At 41.7% G+C, this 17,531-nt stretch overlaps 1 long non-coding RNA gene across 1 annotated transcript; it reads left to right on the forward strand.

Moving 5' to 3' along the window:
- The first annotated feature begins 2,124 nt into the window (after window positions 1-2,124).
- LOC136014343 (uncharacterized) lies at window positions 2,125-10,611 on the forward strand. The gene is made up of 5 exons (XR_010612648.1): window positions 2,125-2,289; window positions 4,293-4,447; window positions 4,722-6,413; window positions 8,501-8,589; window positions 8,773-10,611. It is a non-coding gene; the product is annotated as an uncharacterized LOC136014343 (long non-coding RNA).
- The last annotated feature ends 6,920 nt before the right edge of the window (window positions 10,612-17,531 follow it).

Genomic DNA, 17,531 nt, shown 5'->3' on the forward strand with positions numbered 1-17,531 from the left:
AGTCTTGCTGGGAAACATTGGCAGTACTTTGTCAGACATGGCCTGCAACTGCTGCCATTACTCCTTTCGATGTGCCTACTCACCTCCTCTCCTTCCTCCTAGGCCTTTGTTGCCTTCTTTTTCGGCAACTCTGGTCTGTTATTTACGTATATTTATATAAATAAATATTATGTTATTTAAGGCACTTCTGGGATGCCTAGTTCTTAAACTTGTAAAACAACCTGTAATAGGAATCTCTTGCCATGTAAACATCTTACAAAACCAGCTTCCAGTTCTTCCCAGCATTATGAAAAGTTTCGATATGACACAAAATGTGGCAGAAGACAAACTGTAAAAGGGAGTACACACCCCGTGTATGAGCTGCTCTGCTGACGCATCCTTGTGCTCACTGCTAGCTAGTCTTACTCCAGTTTATATGCTGCATTTCATTCCAAATAACTAATAAGCAGAAAAAACCCTACCTAAATAGCTGAATTTGCTTGTTGCTCCTATTATTCTCTGGACAGTAGTTTGTATGTCATGATTCTTGTCAGATATGAAGATTAATGTGTTAAATATCATACTGTGATGTGCACTAAAATTACAAACCCAAGTAAACTAAAGCCAAAGGCAAGGCAAAGTCAATGTAAACTGAACTGAAACTTCTAATTAGTGGATGCCGTGTGAACAGATCTCCCAGGTGAGGACGTGTAACATCACATTCTAGAGGGAATGTATTTATTGATGAGAAGATGAGGTAAACAGAGTATTAAGTGCTCTGTATTTCATGAGAATGAGGCAATAGCTTAATTAATAATGAATGCTAATTATGTCATCTCCCTTAGGTATGCCTTTGCTTATCAATACTTTCCTTCCTGCTAGACAGAAGAATGTTAATAGTCCCGAGGAATGACGTCCTTTTCTGAGTAAAGAGCACAGCTATTTTAGAAAAAAAATGAAAAAATGTTTCTTATCAAGTTTGATTATTATGAGCAAATATGTATAATTACAATTGCACCCATAAGAACTATATGTACAATTGTATAACTGTATATACACCATAATATATGCGTAACAAATGCATATTGTGTAATCAAATACTATTGTACAAATAAAATGGATGATTGCAATGCAACTTAAGAAGAGATAGCTTTTGAAGCAATGAAGCAATGTAGTCATGAGATAGTTACAATAAGGTATATAAAAAGGCAAGGAAAGAAGTGTATGTGTCACCAAAGTCACCAATGGAAAAGCTCATACAAGTAAAGCCTACATGACTGTGATCACTCACAAGGTGTCTGACATCTTCTGAAGAGCAGATACCATGTTCTAAATCCCCTTGATGCTGCTGTCAACATTATTAAAATTCTGTACTCCCTGGCAGCTGAAGGTAGGGGTGAAGAACAGTGGGAGCCGCAAGTTCCCAGATGCAGTCGTCTTCCACGTTCAGCAGCATGCGTATATTGTTCATTTTCAGTGCCAAATACTAGGTGAGCACACCACATATTTCCAGAAATGTTACTTGCCTTTGTTCTGAAGTGTTTTCCTTCTCCATTCAAGGCACCTACTTGCCACAAGGCATCGTCCATCTGTCAGAGCAAAACATCCCACAGAAGAGAAGCAACACCTGCAGACCTTTGGCGTGAGAGAGACAGCAATTTGAGCAGCTGCACCTGCAGTTGTGCTTCTAGCCCGTAGCAGTAGCCTGGAAGCAATGATTAAGTTCAAAGAAGCATGAAGCTTCTCTTGCACTCTGCACTACTAGTAGGACAGCAGCTTTACTCAATTCCCTGTTTCATGGAGATGTGGAGGTGTAAAAATATCCATCTTTGACAGCAAAGGTGTCTGTGCACTAGAACAATAATTTTTTAAGAGGTCTCTCAGGTTACAGATTGATCTCAGAAACAGAAGGCTGACTGGAGAGAGCAGTACCCACTAACATCTCTAAAATTCATCAGGGTGAGCATCCCACAGTGGAGAGGAACCCAAAGCAGCAGGGGATGCCAGCTGACATAGTCACTCACACATCAGCAGAAGCAATAAGGCATGTGCTCCAGCCCAGCCCGTGGATTTGGACCCACCCTGTGCTGTCAAGTAAGCAGGTGGGACAGATGTGTGCTGAGGACTATAGCAGTGCAGCCTGGCTGCAGCTGGACTGTTTTCTCACAGGTACTATACTTAGGCAAGCAGCCTTGGCTTTCATCTTGGAAACACCTAGAGCTAGTTATGACCATGGGAAACTTCAGAAATATTAAATGTGAAAGCTAAAACTACAGGAAAAGCTGGAAGAGTCTGCTTTTGTATTTAGAGGCAGGATAACCCCCCCGCTCAACTATGGCAAGTTAACTTTTTTCTGAAAAGAATACTTTTTATGGTGTCTGGTTTATACTTCCTGAATATTTGTGACTGTCAGCTCTGCCCCGCTATATAGCTAGAGATCAACAGCACCACTGAAAGATCTCTGCCTTGCTTAAATAAATAACAAAGACCCAAGCCAAAATAATTTTAAATATACCATAAAATATTAGGAAGATTGAAAACTTTAAAACCACTAGTAGGTCATTCCAGCTTCTGCAATAATCAGAAGGCATATTTCAGTGACTTCAGTGGATAATTTTCTAATCACTTTTACAAGATTCAGCTCAGCAGCATATATTTATGGGCCCATTATCCTTCTATCAATATTCAGAACTAAGTAGCCCTCTAATCTTTTCAAAGAAACCTTTTCTTGAAGCAAATGGAACTAAAAATATACTGTTCTCTCAGTGAACACAGAAAATAGAAGTGGGGGTTTTCCCCTATATTAATGATTTAAAAATATAAATTAAATTGCTCAAAAGTTGAAAGTTAAAGTTCCATATCCAATCACCTCTCAGTGGTGTCACTGGAATGATGATGTAATCTAACGTAATCGTTAGATTTGAAATGATGTTCTCCTGTTAAGTGCTATCTTGATTTAGTCAGCTGTTCCTGTAACTACATTATGGCTCTCCCATTAGTATTTTGACAGCCTCATTGAGGGCTGTATACCTCCTCTGTTACATTTTTTTATAGGCTACAATTTGATGTGCGGACCTCAGGTTAGTTGGAATGTATTGCTGCTTAACTGCAAAACCTACAGTTTTAACTACAGGTTAACTACAACAAAACAAGAAAAGTTCTATAAGCTATTTTCAGACCCTTTGAATCCATTCAGAAAATACTTGAGCATAATGAAGTTTTATCCTTTAGAACTATTTTGTCTTAATTACAAAAAAAAAAAAAAAAAAAAAAGGTCAGAGTAGAAAACTGGTTTTTGCAGGGAGGGTTGTTGCATGCATAGCAAAAGTATGCCCCAGAAGGGCTTGAGTCTCAGATTTGATCCCATGCTCTTTGGAGCTATTCTGCAAACTCACCTGTGGATAGTATGCCTGGTGCAAGGCAGCAGGTGATAAGCTGCTGCCTATCAAAATGGAGAGGTTCATTTTAATCTCTGATAATTTGTATTAACAGCCCTAAAGTTATAAATCAAGTAAGAATATTGATACCACCCCCCTCCCTGCCCCCAACCCCTGAGCTCCCTTTGAAGGTAATGAAGACAAAGACACTTGAGCAGTCCCTTGGACATACGCTGTTTCTGATGTCTGCGTTTTCTCTCATTTGGTTGGTTGGTGTTTTTAACACGTGCACCTGAAGTACCCGTGTGATTGTGTTGTGTGGCATGTTGAGCCTGGTTTCAGCTTAGTGCAGTGAACTCTGAAACTCTGTAGTGCCATTTACGTACACGGCAAGAAGGAAATACTTTGAATGAAAGTGAGGGAAGTTTTAGACCAGATAATACTTAGTTAAATAAGCTGTATAAAGGTGTATAAAACCTAGTTTCTTGGTGGTGTGTGCTTGCACTATTTCACACGGCATTTTCACAGTGTCTTCTCCTTGGTTTACTTTATCTATACTTAGTAAGGCAGACTGACATATATTAGTCACGGAACATGAGTGCACACCTATTAGGAGTTCAGGGAAGAAAGGAGAAATAGGGACATATGCTTCCATGAAATGCTTCCATGCATGCACTACGCATGAAACTATATTTAGAAGAGGAAACATTTTCTCTCCTTGTTAGAGAAATGCCAGATTTTTCTCCAATGCAATATCAACTATCACAGACACATGCTCTGATAAGCAATGTAACATCTTTTATTTACAACATCACTTTAAATGAATTGTTTAAGTGACAATGAGCAGTCGGAGAGAAGAGCAAGCAGTTGTGGGTGAAACCTGATGTATAACCAGCAGAGGGAGCTCCAAAATGTAGCTTCGCTTCTTTTCTGCAGAGACGAAAGTCTTTAGGACCCGACTGCGAGAAATAGTCGTCAGTTACTGACCACGGTGGCTGGCTGCACTGCTCCCTCTCTGATCCCGGGAGTCACAACCGCAAAATTATGTCCCATTTCTTTGGGTAGAAGTACTCTCCTGGCACGCTTAAATCGTAAGTTAAAAAGCCTTTGTAGCATCACTGTTTGTTGGAGGAAATAATAATAGTATGCTTCTTAGATCTTCCACTCATCAAATGGTTTGCTAAACTCTTTCTTAATATATTGCATGTCAGCACTCTTGACCTTTTTACCTGAATCCATTGCACTTAACAAGAAGCCACGATGAAGTGCCAGACTGTGATATTAAATGCTCTTTTCCAAACTAAGACATACGATCTCTCAACAGAGTGCCCTGGCCTGGGTCACAACATGTTTTCTTATTTTTAGACTAAGTTCCAACACGACGGGTGCCAGGACACTGAAGGGACATGGAGCATGGAGTCAGCTATGGAGTACTTTCTTTGTGATCAGGCAGCAAACTTAATATGCCTCAGCACTCCTCCCCACCAGGGACTTATACAGAACCAGAGCCTTTTGGCATTACACCTTCCTTAGCTCAGGGTGAGAAACTGCCCTGGCCAAGGAGAAATGTTACTGGAAATCATTTCACTGTCAAAATTCCGGACTGAAAACCAGCACAGTTGTGGAATGAGCTGGTCAGCTGCTCTCCAGATCTCCTTGGCTAAATGTAGTCATGGACTGCTTCTACCTTTAATTATTTCTTTCAGCAAAAGAAAGGGGAGAGAAATTAAATACCCTCTCAGCACAGTGTATTATCACTGAGAGCAGCACAACTGAAAACTTCTCATCAGCAGTGTCCAAGGCAGGGATGACTCCTTCCTCTCATCCTTTCCTCAGTAATTAGCATGAGCATCAAGCTGATTACCATTAGCTTAATTGGCAGCAAACCAGGTTTGAGCTGACCACTCTTGAAAACTCTTTCTTATCATTGTGAGAGACATTTTCTCTCTCTGTGAAACAAGCTAAAGTGTTTTATTCTCATTCTCTTGTACTGACAGCAACACACCAATCTTCCTGAATTGTAAACAAGCGAACAGCTTTGACCAGTACTGTAATACCAGTAATTACAAGTATCTGCTAGAAAGACTTTCTGGAGATTTCTCTCTCTTCTGTTTCTCTGATCATTTGAGTGCCACTGCTAACTTCCCTGTATCACATGCATTTACTAACCCCCTTCCAAATTCAGACAATAGTAACATGCTTTCTGTGACTGATGACATTTGCACTTCTTTCCTCCTGGTTTCTGCTGAAGTATATACCATTCCCCAGCTTTTTTCCAGTGGTCCTTAAATGTTTTGCCTAAAGACACTGATCTTCAACCCTAATGCCTCCCTGCCTATCAAATGTTTGGTGGGTGATTAAAACTTTGCAGAATTCAGCCACTTTGCTGCCTCTCTCCCTTATCTAAAGCTCGTGGTAGTAACGACAGTCAATTCTTCAGCAAGGCTGGTCTTGGACATACGGGATCTGGGGACAGAATTATGAAAGTTTTTGTCATGCACGGATGCTAGGTTTAGACTGAAACTCCACCACCTTTCCGTATACAAGCCTTTATTGCTTTTAACATCAGTTTCTTAATCAGTAGGCCTTCACAGTTTTGTTTGCAGTCCCTCCCAGCAATAAGTCCCTCTACCTTGCTGGTTGAGCTTGGGCCTCAGGCTGTGCTGGCGACTAGCTGTGCCTGCTGGTTATGACGCTCTGAGGTGAAGCCGCAAACAGGAGCAGGGCCTGACCAACATTTCAGCATGGGTTCCAGACAGCTTTGCCTTAACATCCAGGAGCGAGCCTGGGGATACTGCAGACCTGCCCACCAGCAAGTACCTTAGCAAAGCTTCATGCAGGTGCTCTGAGCTCAGGGTGCAGTAGTCAGGGACCGTAGAGAGACTGTGGAAGTTTCATCACTGAAGGTCTTAAAGGCAAATTAAACAAATATAATTAAACATTAGCCTGTCCTGGGATAGAGCAGCGCACCACCAGGGTCGCTCCTGGCATGCCCTTCCTCTGGCGCTATGATGACGGCAGAAAGGACACATGTCACAGGTGTCTACAGCCACAGAGGTAAGCCGGTGCTGATATAACTACAGGTCTTGTGTCTTATTGTGCTGTGTATTTGCCAGCTGCGTGCCTCATACAGAGTAAAGAGACACAAGTTGCAGGTTTTAAACAGTTTGTTATCCACTCACTGAACAATTCTGTGTCAAGGAACAGTTTCCACTCACTGTTCAGAACTCAAGATAGCATGGGTTCTTTTGTGAACGTAAGTAAAATGAAGCGCTTTATAAATTCCCCATATATCTAAGTTAAAATTATGTTTCCAAAGGGCTTTGTTATTAGAAGTTGATAAATTATGGATATGTTAACTTCAGATCTCTAAGTAATTTTAGAAGATGAATTCTATGAAACATTGTATCTAATATATTAAAAAAATTGAGGCCTTTAAATATCATACAGCTGTTGAAAAACAAAAACACAAAAACCAAAGAAAACCAGAGGATCTTTACTTTTACTCCTACCATGCTAAACTTGTATCAGTTAACCTAAACTAAGTAAAGACATTTGCTTCGTGAATTCGGGTTCCTAAATTGATATTGCCGATAGACTTTTAGTCCAATTTAATCTTACTTCTTCATCCAAACTGCCATTGTTGGAGTCTCTTAACTGTCCTATTCGAGATGCTGAAAACAATACAAGAAATGTCTGGTTCCTATTACTGCCACAGAACTGCCATCCTCCCTAGGCTGAGAGTGTTTGCGATGCCAAAAAGCTAATTAGGTCAGTGTGTCATTTTAAATTATACAGGAGATGAGCATTAAATGTTTACTAAATTTAACTGTTTCTGGATCTGGAATGTCTGTTTGCAAGGACAAAGCAGGAGCAGAGACACTGGGTTTTAAATTAATCAAAAGCAGTGTACTGAAAATCATGCAGAAAATGAAGTGGCAGACAGAATTACAGTATTTATTGTATTATCTAAATTATAAGGCCAAGTAAAAGCTGAAGAAAGGGATGGCTTCCAGAGTGGATATTCTGCAGGCATTTAAATGGCTTGTTCAGAAACTGCCTGGATAAGTAATCAAATAAGTAATGTGAAAGAACATTTTTGAAGTGCATGCGACATGAATTTTCACCCATTAGGTACCTTCAGCTGTGTCTAAATTATGACATGTGGAAGTACTTCCTAGGTCCTGAGTCTAGGTGCACGTCTCAAAGGCATCCCATCTTTGTCCTGTTTAGACTTTAACACACACCATCCCATTTCCCTAGGCCATGTGCTTACTTCCATGGGAAAAATCTGGGTGCACACCCCAGAAGGGAGCACCGCAAGCTTCTGTCAGGAGCTCAGCTGTGAAATCAGGAGTGCTGTAGAGTGTACCTGGCTCAGAGCCTAAATGCATCCTCTTTGCAACTGGGATATACAGCCTGAAGTGTGTCTTTAGGCTTTTAGGTTATCAATAAGTGCACAGTGCATCAGCTCACCTTTCTTCCAAAAGAAGTTATGCGTGCCTCTTGCAACATAGGGATTAGAGCACTCCCTCATAAAGTGACATATTGATTACATATGCTAATCTTTAAGATTCCTCTTATTCTTATGCAGTTGCTGACACATCCACTATTACTTTTTGGGTTTTGGAGAGATGAGTTTGACACTTAACAGTGACTTGCTTTTCCTCTCCAGCATGCCTGAAGTCTGAGAACCCAGTGACTCCACTAAGAACCTTCTGGTTCATTATATTGTAAGGAAAGGTCACGGGCAACCTGTTTCTTTCACTTCAGCCCATAATATCTTGGGGTGTGAAAAGGTTATGCTTTCACTTTTGGTTAAGTTTGCAGAACAGTCTGGTGATAAAGCTGGTGATCTGGGGAGAGAACAGGGGAGAACTTGTGAGAAAAAGACTGGAAAGGAAAAATACCTCAAAACCAGCTAAGTTTAGTTTTATTCTTACTGGTGAGATCAGTAAGAATAATAGTTGATGTGCTTTTCCTGCACTAAATAGATGAATTTATTTCTTGGTAGTAAAAAGTGTCTATGGGATTATTTTTAGATGGCATTGTGAAGTTTATGCTCACTCAAACAATAGGCACTGAAAAGTTGACGTAAAAATACGGTTGGAGTAAAAATAAAGTTTTTCTCTATATTCTTCCAGCTTCTTGGAACTGGGTGTTTCTTAAAGTGCTGATGTGAAAGCAAACACTGCCAAAATGAAGAAAACAGCAGATACTATCTCCATTCAATGTAAGCTAATAACCTGCCTAAGGTGGACTCTCTGTTTTCTTCCAATGTATGTTGCATACAGTGTAGTTTCTCAAGACTTGTAATCAAACAGAAGCTACTGAAATACAGTCACACTCTTTCAAGTATAATCCTTATTTTCATCAGTTAATACCTAGTGATCAAGCAGGTGCCCTTTTCTTCCAGGTGTCTACAGAACAGAAAGGGAAGTGGTGATAAGAAAGAAATCCACTTTAGCTGTTGTTTTTTAATATGACCACCAGGAATGTACCCCCAGACATGATAACAACATCTGCCATTGAACTGTGCAAGCTCTATTTGCCTCCTGGTGCATTTCAGATATAAACAGTGGGAGCCTCAGCTGATCTCTTAGGAGTCTGCACAGCTAACAGCAACAGCAGTGCTTGAAGATAATGCATCCTCCCTAATGCCATGGCCTCTCTGAAGAATATCCCTCTCCTCCCCAAAAAAAAAATTAAAAAAGGAAGGGGGGATCAGCAAAGGAGAAGAATACAGACACACACACAGACACCTGGATGGGTTTAAAGGCAGGGCCATCAATTAAAGCTCCAGATCATTTCCTGTGCTGTCCCACCCACAGGTTTGATGGAACATGGCAAAGTAACTACTGAAGCTATGCGTGATGGAAATGGTCATGCAACAGAGGAAGTGGCAGCAACAGCAAAAAATATACCTTCCAAGCAAAGCTCTCTGAGCCAAGCTTGTATGCTGGAAACACAACTTGGGGACAGGAGGTTAGATAAAAACACACTTGTTTGAGAACAGCAGCCCTCTGTTCCTCAGGGCTTGCTCCTGGCCTTGCTGTGGTGCTCAAGCCACAGTCTGCTCAGGCAGCTGCTGGCAGCTGCAGCCACCAGCTGTATCCAAGGGGATCCCAAGGACAGACCCAATTCAGCAGCCGTGAAAATAGTACCCTGAAGACATGAAGCAATTGTTGGTCTGCATGCCATCAAGCTCCAGTACTGAATAAAGGGAAGAATAATCTCTTCTCTTTTGATTCACTCCTGTTCTCTTTGTTAGATCTCTCTCTTTCCTTGCGATTAATTCTGAACCTGGTATTTTTAATAGCTGTATATTTCATTTGCATTTGATACTTAAAGAGGGAGGAAGTATAAAAGGATGAAACTCCTAGAATTAATGCACACTGACCCCTAACCTTAAACATTGGTATTACTCTTCTGTAAGTCTATCCTCTGTCAAGTAACTGTACCCAGGAAATAAATATTAGTCTCTTAACAGCTGTCCTGGAGACTACATCCCTATTGTGACTCTTCTTGAACAGAGTAAACTAAATAAAGTTAAATGAAGTTATCAGACATGATCTCATATTCAAAGGGCCAATGTCACTAAAATAACATTCTAAATTCAACAGTCTAATGTAATTATTAAAGTGGAATGTGGTCTGTTTAGTACTGTATTGATTTAAGCTGCTCTCTCTCAATTTGTAGCAGCCGTGACACTGCTGGCATTGAGTTAGCCCTGCTGGTATACTTACATCTTGGGCAATATTTATAATATAGCATCTTGAATAATATTCACAATATAGCAGTGAATAATGTCAATGACCAAAATTTATTATATAGAGTTCAAGATTTTTAGCAATGTATTTAAACCTAATGTTAAAAGGGGAAGGCTTGTGGTTATGGGAATAAAAGATGAGAAATAACAAGAAGCTATAAAGCATCAGACACTTCTTTTGCCTGTCTGGAAAAAGAAGTAAAAGTGACTTCTCATCTTCCTTTCTGTGTTGGTTGACGCGGGGGGTGAGGTGGGAGTTTTCAGAGAAAGGATTGTGAGATGTGGTAGCACTCTTCCTTTGTCCCTGCAATGGTGTCTTCTCCCCAGCCTGTGATGTTAAGCCTTCCTGCCTCCTTTGCTCTCCCACCTTTTATTCCTTTCCAGTGACCCCATTCTCATTTTTAACTTTTTTCAGTGCTGACCTCACAACCTCCATCACTTGTTTTTACATAGCTCTTTTCACTGCCATATCTCAGCCTCCTGAAAGCACAGACACACGTATCCCCAGGAGTGGTCTTTCACTTCTTACCTATTCTACTGTGAGTTTGTAGCCACTATATATGAATGGAATGACTACATATATATGTATACAAATGTCTATATACAACTTGTGAGTGCTGGATCTGGGACAATAAACATGTCTCTTTCTTTAAGTATGTCTGTGAAGTCCTGTGTGTCCAGGCTTGCCAACAAGCTGTGCCAAGTATGTTCCACACTAGCCTGGTTAGGCAGTCGCTAAACTAAATGATTGTACTATAGCAGAGCAGCTGATACACTGGAGTAGCTGCAGCCAGAGGCCTTGCCTGTCTGCAGACAAAAGGCTGGAAAAGTAAAGGAACAGAGGTGATAAAAACCGACAAAAGACCCCTTTGAGGAAGGCACTTAAATGCATTTTATGGTCGGTAAAGAAAGCAATCTCCTTTCACAGCATGCTTTGTCCCATCCTAAGATGGGGGCACCCTGCCTGAGCTGACACACTTCTGACATGCTCCAAGCTCCCATCCCAAAATGCCAGTCCTGCCGGGCACCAGGAACTAAACCAGACATTTGGGGCACTGCCCAACTACACTTACAGATACATTTTTAGATGTGAATTTATCATAACTGTGTCAGCTTTGCTGCATGTGTGTCATGAGTAATAGCATTGCCTCTAAGGCATGTTCCTGCTGCAGTGTTATTGGGAATGCCCTCTTTTATTTTTTTAAACAGTAATTTATTGATTCCCCATCGATTTGGTAGCGAGAAAAAAGAGAACAAAGGGCAGGGGAAGCTTTGTTAAGTATGAATTCCCTGCTCAAGAAAGAGAGGAAAAATAGCAAAAGAAATCCCACTGCTAGCACAGTCCAACCTTCAAATCCCACTTGTGATTTCTTTTCCAGTTGTGGAGCAAGCAGTACTAGTTTACATGGATTTTCTTTTCTTATGTAGAGGAAATAAAAATCTCTTCTTCCTTGATATCACTTGTTCACGGGAAACGTGCAGCTGATTGCTGAAAAGGCGGCTGGTTTTTGGAAGTTCCTGCGCGAGATGTGCCTCGGAAAAGCAAACCCAAAGTAACTGCGTCCAGCAGAGGGAGCTCCAAAATCTGGTTTTCTTTCCGGGGTGACAGATGGTGCTCTACTTTGAAAGCGGTGATCTCTGCTAGAATCGCGCTTTCCTTCCCTTCTGTTAGGAATTCCTGTCTTTCTCTCTCACAATCCCCTAACATTCTAAAATAATTTTTATATGTTTCATTTCAAATTACATTTTAATGCAGCAGTTGGCATATTTTTTCATAACATTTATTTAAAATACTTCTCTTCAGCTTTTCCAGGAGAAAAAAAAAAAAAAAAGAATAGGAATTATTGCATGTGTATCTTCCCAAAGTTCCACATGCAAACTCTTTCAGCAGCTCAGCAAACAAGCAGTTTTTTTCCATTATATAAAACCTATACCTATAAATGTCCATACAGTTCAACTTCTGGTCAAGTCAAGTCAGCCAGCCCCAGATGAAGGTTATATGAGTTCTAAGCCATCACCTCTACCAGCAGCACCTGCTCTTCCCTCACTGTTCAGACTCATTCAAGAATGGCTGCAGATCCTGACGCCACTTTGTAGAAGTGCTAATCTAACATGTATTTATCTAATTTGAGGTGTGAAGGGTGTATATGTATATGCTATTGCCTTCACAAGTGACATCTAGCAAGTATGCTTTATTTTGGTTAACATGGGAAAAATAATCGCTGTCCGTCTCTCGTTCACAGTACTTAAACCTTTGCCTCTGTGGAGAAGCAGATTCCAGCCTTCAGTGGCCCAGTGACAGAAATGCTGAGCAAGTGAAGTGTGGAAAGCAAAACCATTCTTAGCAATCCCTTTTGGCTTTATTTTATATGTTTATTTAATTATTTTCCTGAAGCTCAAAAGCCTCAGGAACATGTAACAACCCATGTCTGCTGCCTTCAACATTTATTCTTACAACGAAGACAGGAAACATATGGCATTTAGCTCCTGGTCATGTCATAACACTAAAATATCCAGTCCTATGGGGGCTTTTTCTCTGTCTTGGAGGTGAAAGAGACATAATAGGAGCACGTTTCAGAGGAAAAGGAGCTGCTGTGCAGTTCTTTTGCAGCTGCTCTGTGTGCACAAGGGTCCAGATAATTGTGTGTGGGATGAACGCCCTTCTGAAACAGTGTGGCATTGCCCTTGATATAACTCCTTGTTCTGCCAAAGAATTATTGTCATGATGTACTCCTTCACATCTCTGCTCCTGCTGCAGCAGCCCCCAGATGCAGAAGAATGTGTCATCATTCATTTTGTAGCCAAGAAAGAAGTAAATGTTTGTTTGCTGCTGGCTGCTTGATTTCTGCATTCTCTGCTCTACAGACAAGAGAGCTGGAAGCCATTTGTTCATTTTGGAGCTTCCCATTACCAAATCCTGGGTGTGTTGTGGCTGTGTTGGGCCCAAGTAATCAGAAAGCAGGATCTGGCTCCACAATCTGTTGCGATCCCTTCTTCCCCTCCTCTTTTTTGATCTGCTTCCAAGAGCTTCCTCTGGAGTCAGTGATGATGGCCAGGCACCTTGGATATCTGAAAAGCAAGACACTGATGTAGCTGCAAAAATAATGCTTTAGGCTTATTTTTTAAGAAGTTTACTGATGCCTGGATATGCAAATATTGAAACATTATTTGTCACACTGCGAAGAATAGTTACTAAACTGATAGATTCAGATTTATTTGTGCATTTTTAATGTGTTCAAGTTGCGTCACAAACTATTGCTTATAAATATGGGGCTTTCCCAAGTCTCACAGGGGACAGAGAAGCAAAACCTCCATCTGATAGGGTGGTGAGGCACTGGAATCGGTTGCCCAGGGAGGTTGTGAGTGCTCCATCCCTGGCGGTGTTCAAGGCCAGGTTGGCTGAAGCCTTGTGTGGGATGGTTTAGTGAGGGGTGTCCCTGTCCATGGCAGGGGGGTTGGAACTAGATGATCTTGAGGTCCTTTCCAACCCTAACTATTTTATGATTCTATGATTTTATGATACCTTCAGCTTAAAGCTCACCTCCGAGCTCCTCTCCTTCTGACATGGTGCCAAGCAGAGATGGGAGATCAGATTAATTCCTAGAAGTCCTTGTGCTCTCAAACCACAGCCGAATTTCCTCTACAAGTACTTTTTAGCAAGCCTAATTTCAGGGATCTGTTCCTCAAATTCACTCTGTCATGTCATGCCTGCCCAAAGGAATATTCTCTACCTTAAAAATCAAGGTGTTCTTACGACAAGGCTTTTTTCTGTAACTTTTCCCTCTTTCCTGCTTCCACCGTTCCGAGTCTAACTTAAGTGTTTAAAAAGGTAAATCAGAGCTTCATGCCTGATTCTTACTTCGTTTGCAGCTGCGTCATCTCCAGTACTCCTATTCTGCAGCACGCTCTGCCTGACATATACTTCAAAAGCTGAGATCTGAGAGAGAAACAAACAGCATAAACCCCGCTTTTGATCTGGTTCCACTTCTTTTACATTCCCACAGCCTGACCTCAGCACGTGACAATGCGGGCTTCACGCTTGGCCCACGCTTGGCCCACGCACACACACACAGGGAATGGTAGCCCCTTGTCTCCAAATGCACCTCTGCATACACCCCCAGCTCACTTTCTGGCCCCCAGTGTCCCCAGCCCTGCTGGCTTCCACTGCCTGGCTGAGGTGCTGCCATCGCACCCGCCTCAGCCTGGGCAGGGTAAACGAGGCAATGGCTGAAGCTAGGCAAACACTGGGAGACGTGGGCACAATTTCCTCCACAAAGGAGAGTGTCTCCATTATTTTAAACAGCTCATCTCACTTGTCTTTGGTTCCCTTTCTTAGAGTTGATCCTCTGGGTTTCAACCCATGGGGAGGACAGAAGGGTGTGTGGCCATTTGCCCAGTTTCCATGAGATAAAATGGCCGCCATCTTAGGCCAAAACCTGCAGAGCTGCTACCCACAAAATGGATGCCCCAGGGTTCTGCAGTGCATGGTCTTGAGTCTTCTCCTCACACAAGTGGCTGCCATCTCCCAGTGGTGAGGTGAGGTTGTGTGTGCCTGAATACCAGCTGGCAGCTGAAGGGCTGCTTGGGATGTGGAGTGCGAGGAGCAGAGAAAACCCAACACAAGGCAAGGAGGAGGACCAGATTTGCAGGGAACAAATGGGAAGGCTGAGAGGCTGTGGAGGTATGTGCTGGCTTTTGTTAGCGGGCAGAGATCCCTGTGGCATGAACCACTATCTGTAGGATACCAGGGCAGAAGGAAGTTTAATTCAGATCGAAGCTGGTGTTCCATATACTTCAGATAGAGTATTTTCTGATTTTTACTTTTCTTATTTTCTTCCCCCCCCCCCCCCCCCCCATGCATACCCTCTTAGCCTGGAAACATGTAATTTAAAAGCTTTCAGCAAGCCATAAACCATCGCGCTAATGTGCATCAGGCCTTTCAGTGGAGAAAGGATTGCTCTTCCTGAGGGGATATGGGTTGTGGCTGTGGCATCAGTGCTGGTATCATCAAATCCTAATTGAATTGTGCGGCTTTTTCCAACTGAAATCGAAAGGTAGATTCAAAACTGAGCTGACCCTTAGTAAATGCAATTAGGCACATAGTTTCTCTATTATTGTTCTCGTTGCTTTTAAGCATTAAGTCAAAGAAGCCCAAAGCTCATAGATGTTGAGGTTTTCAAAATGTGCATGTCATTACTTAGGACACTGAGGCTATTTCCTTTGTGTTGAATCTCCTTTTAAATTCAGTGAGTGTTGGATCCAGTCTGCAATGCGTATGTTAGCAATAAAACCAGGAGAATGAGAGCACTGTATTTTATCCATACTTATTTCTGGTCTGGAGAATCACAGAAAGCTGAAAATTCAGAAATATTTCAGGTTTTCATTTGTTTTGTGTATAAATTTTTACAGTTTATAGGACTATGCTATTGCAAATAGTGGCAAAAACATATGCACAACAACGTTAGAGTGTTTTTCCAAAACCAGCATTGCCTAATATCACAGGGAAGGAATATGCCTTTGTTAAACATGGCTGGATTTAACAAACCAGCTGGGGAGACCCCTGCCATATCCCTGGAAGGAAGAGGTGAATGGGGGATGTCTCTGATGGAGCTCATCATTATGACAGGACATCCTGCCCTGGTTTCAGCTGCGATAGAGTTAATTTCCTTCCTAGTAGCTGGTGCAGTGCCATGTTTTGGCTTCAGTCTGAGAGCAATGCTAATAACACACTGATGTTTTACTTGTTGCTCAGTAGCACTTACCCTGATCAAGGACTGTTCCATCTCATGCTCTGCCAGTGAGAAGGGGCATAAGGAGCTGGGAGAGAGCAGAGACAGGACACCTGACACAAACTAGCCAAAGGGGTATTCCATACCAGAGCACGTCATGCTTGATATAGGAACTGGGGAGAATTGACCAAGAGCTGTCGATCGCTGCTCAGGGACTTGCTCAGCATCAGTAAGGGGGTGGTGAGCAATTGTATTGTACATCCCTTCAGGTTTTTGCAGGATTTTTTTGTTTATTGCCCCCCCCTTTCTTTTTATTATTGTTGTTATTTTTCTTATTGTTATTTTACTTTATTTCAACTATTAAACTGTTCTTTTCACAACCCACACATTGTACCTTTTTTCTGGTTCTTCTCTAAAAGAACTAGAGGCAGGGGGAGTGAGTGAGCAGCTGCGTGGTATTTAGTTGCCTGTTGGACTTAAACCACAACATCCTCATCCCAGGATCCACTGGGGACTTTTCCCCAAAATTATCCCATTTACCTCTCCCAGTTCCTTCTAATTTCCAAATCCTGACACGAATTAGGCAGCCATGGTTTTTAGTTTTGTTTTGTTTTCTAATACAGTTCTTTGGTTGTTTGACATGGCTAATGTGTCATGTTAGATCAGAAATGTTCATGGCTCAATGTTTCCAAGCAAAGAAGCCTTTTACCTATTTGTAAGTGAGGTGCAGAGCAGTGCTGTTTTTCTCTGGCAAGGCCTGAGGATGCACAGGGGTAAGAACTGAAACGGATAAGCTGGCGTGGCCCCACAGAGCCTTTTACAAGGCTTTAGAAGGCCATTACCCATAGTCTATGTCAATACTAGAAAGCAGAACAGGACCAGGGCCCTGGCCTGCAATCATGCGTCTTGTTAAATTGTTACAATGCTCCATGGCACAGATTTTGTCCATGCCAGCTAGCAGTATTGCAGGAAAGAAAAAGGATTGTATGCCACAGACCTTTCCTAATGGGTGGTTCAGATAAGACCATTATGTCTGGAGGCAAAAGAGAACAGTTTAGCTTTGTGTACATGTGCCAGGCCATGTTGCATTCCTTCAGGAGACAGAAAAGTGTCTAGCCTGTTTTATTTACTAGTAAAGATAGCTTAACAGTTTCACCCTTAGTGCTGCCACAGATTTTAGAGAATACCATCAGTGTGGGGCTTTGCACATCTGTGATGCTGACCCTAGGCTGCTGGCAATTTTTAATGCTAGGTTAGATATGTCTGCAGAAGACACAGTCACAGCAATGCTTGTGGTGTGTATTTAGCCTGAGGGCAAACTTTATAAAGTCGTTTAATTTTTTTAAAATGCCTTAAAAAAAATTCCCCAAAAGAAAACAAAAAAACCCAGCCCTTCATAGAACCGTGAATAGTGTGGTAGTGCTGTATTGTAAGTCAGTCAGGCTAGTGAAGAGATTGTCCAGGTAGGAACTGCAGGTCTGCAGACAACAATGCAGCATCCACCTGTTGTTCCAGACAGACCTGCCAGAAATCAGTCAGTTTGTTCTTATTTCTTCCTGTAGCTTTACCAAAAATCAGGGAAATGTGTTAAATAGTTTATACTAGTAAAACATTAACTACTCACTTGTCTTTTCACCAGTAGTGAAGAAAATATACCTTTCCTAACTGAGCCACATT

This window comes from Lathamus discolor, chromosome 5, assembly GCF_037157495.1.
Source record: "Lathamus discolor isolate bLatDis1 chromosome 5, bLatDis1.hap1, whole genome shotgun sequence".
In the NCBI taxonomy this organism is placed as follows: Eukaryota; Metazoa; Chordata; class Aves; order Psittaciformes; family Psittacidae; genus Lathamus; species Lathamus discolor.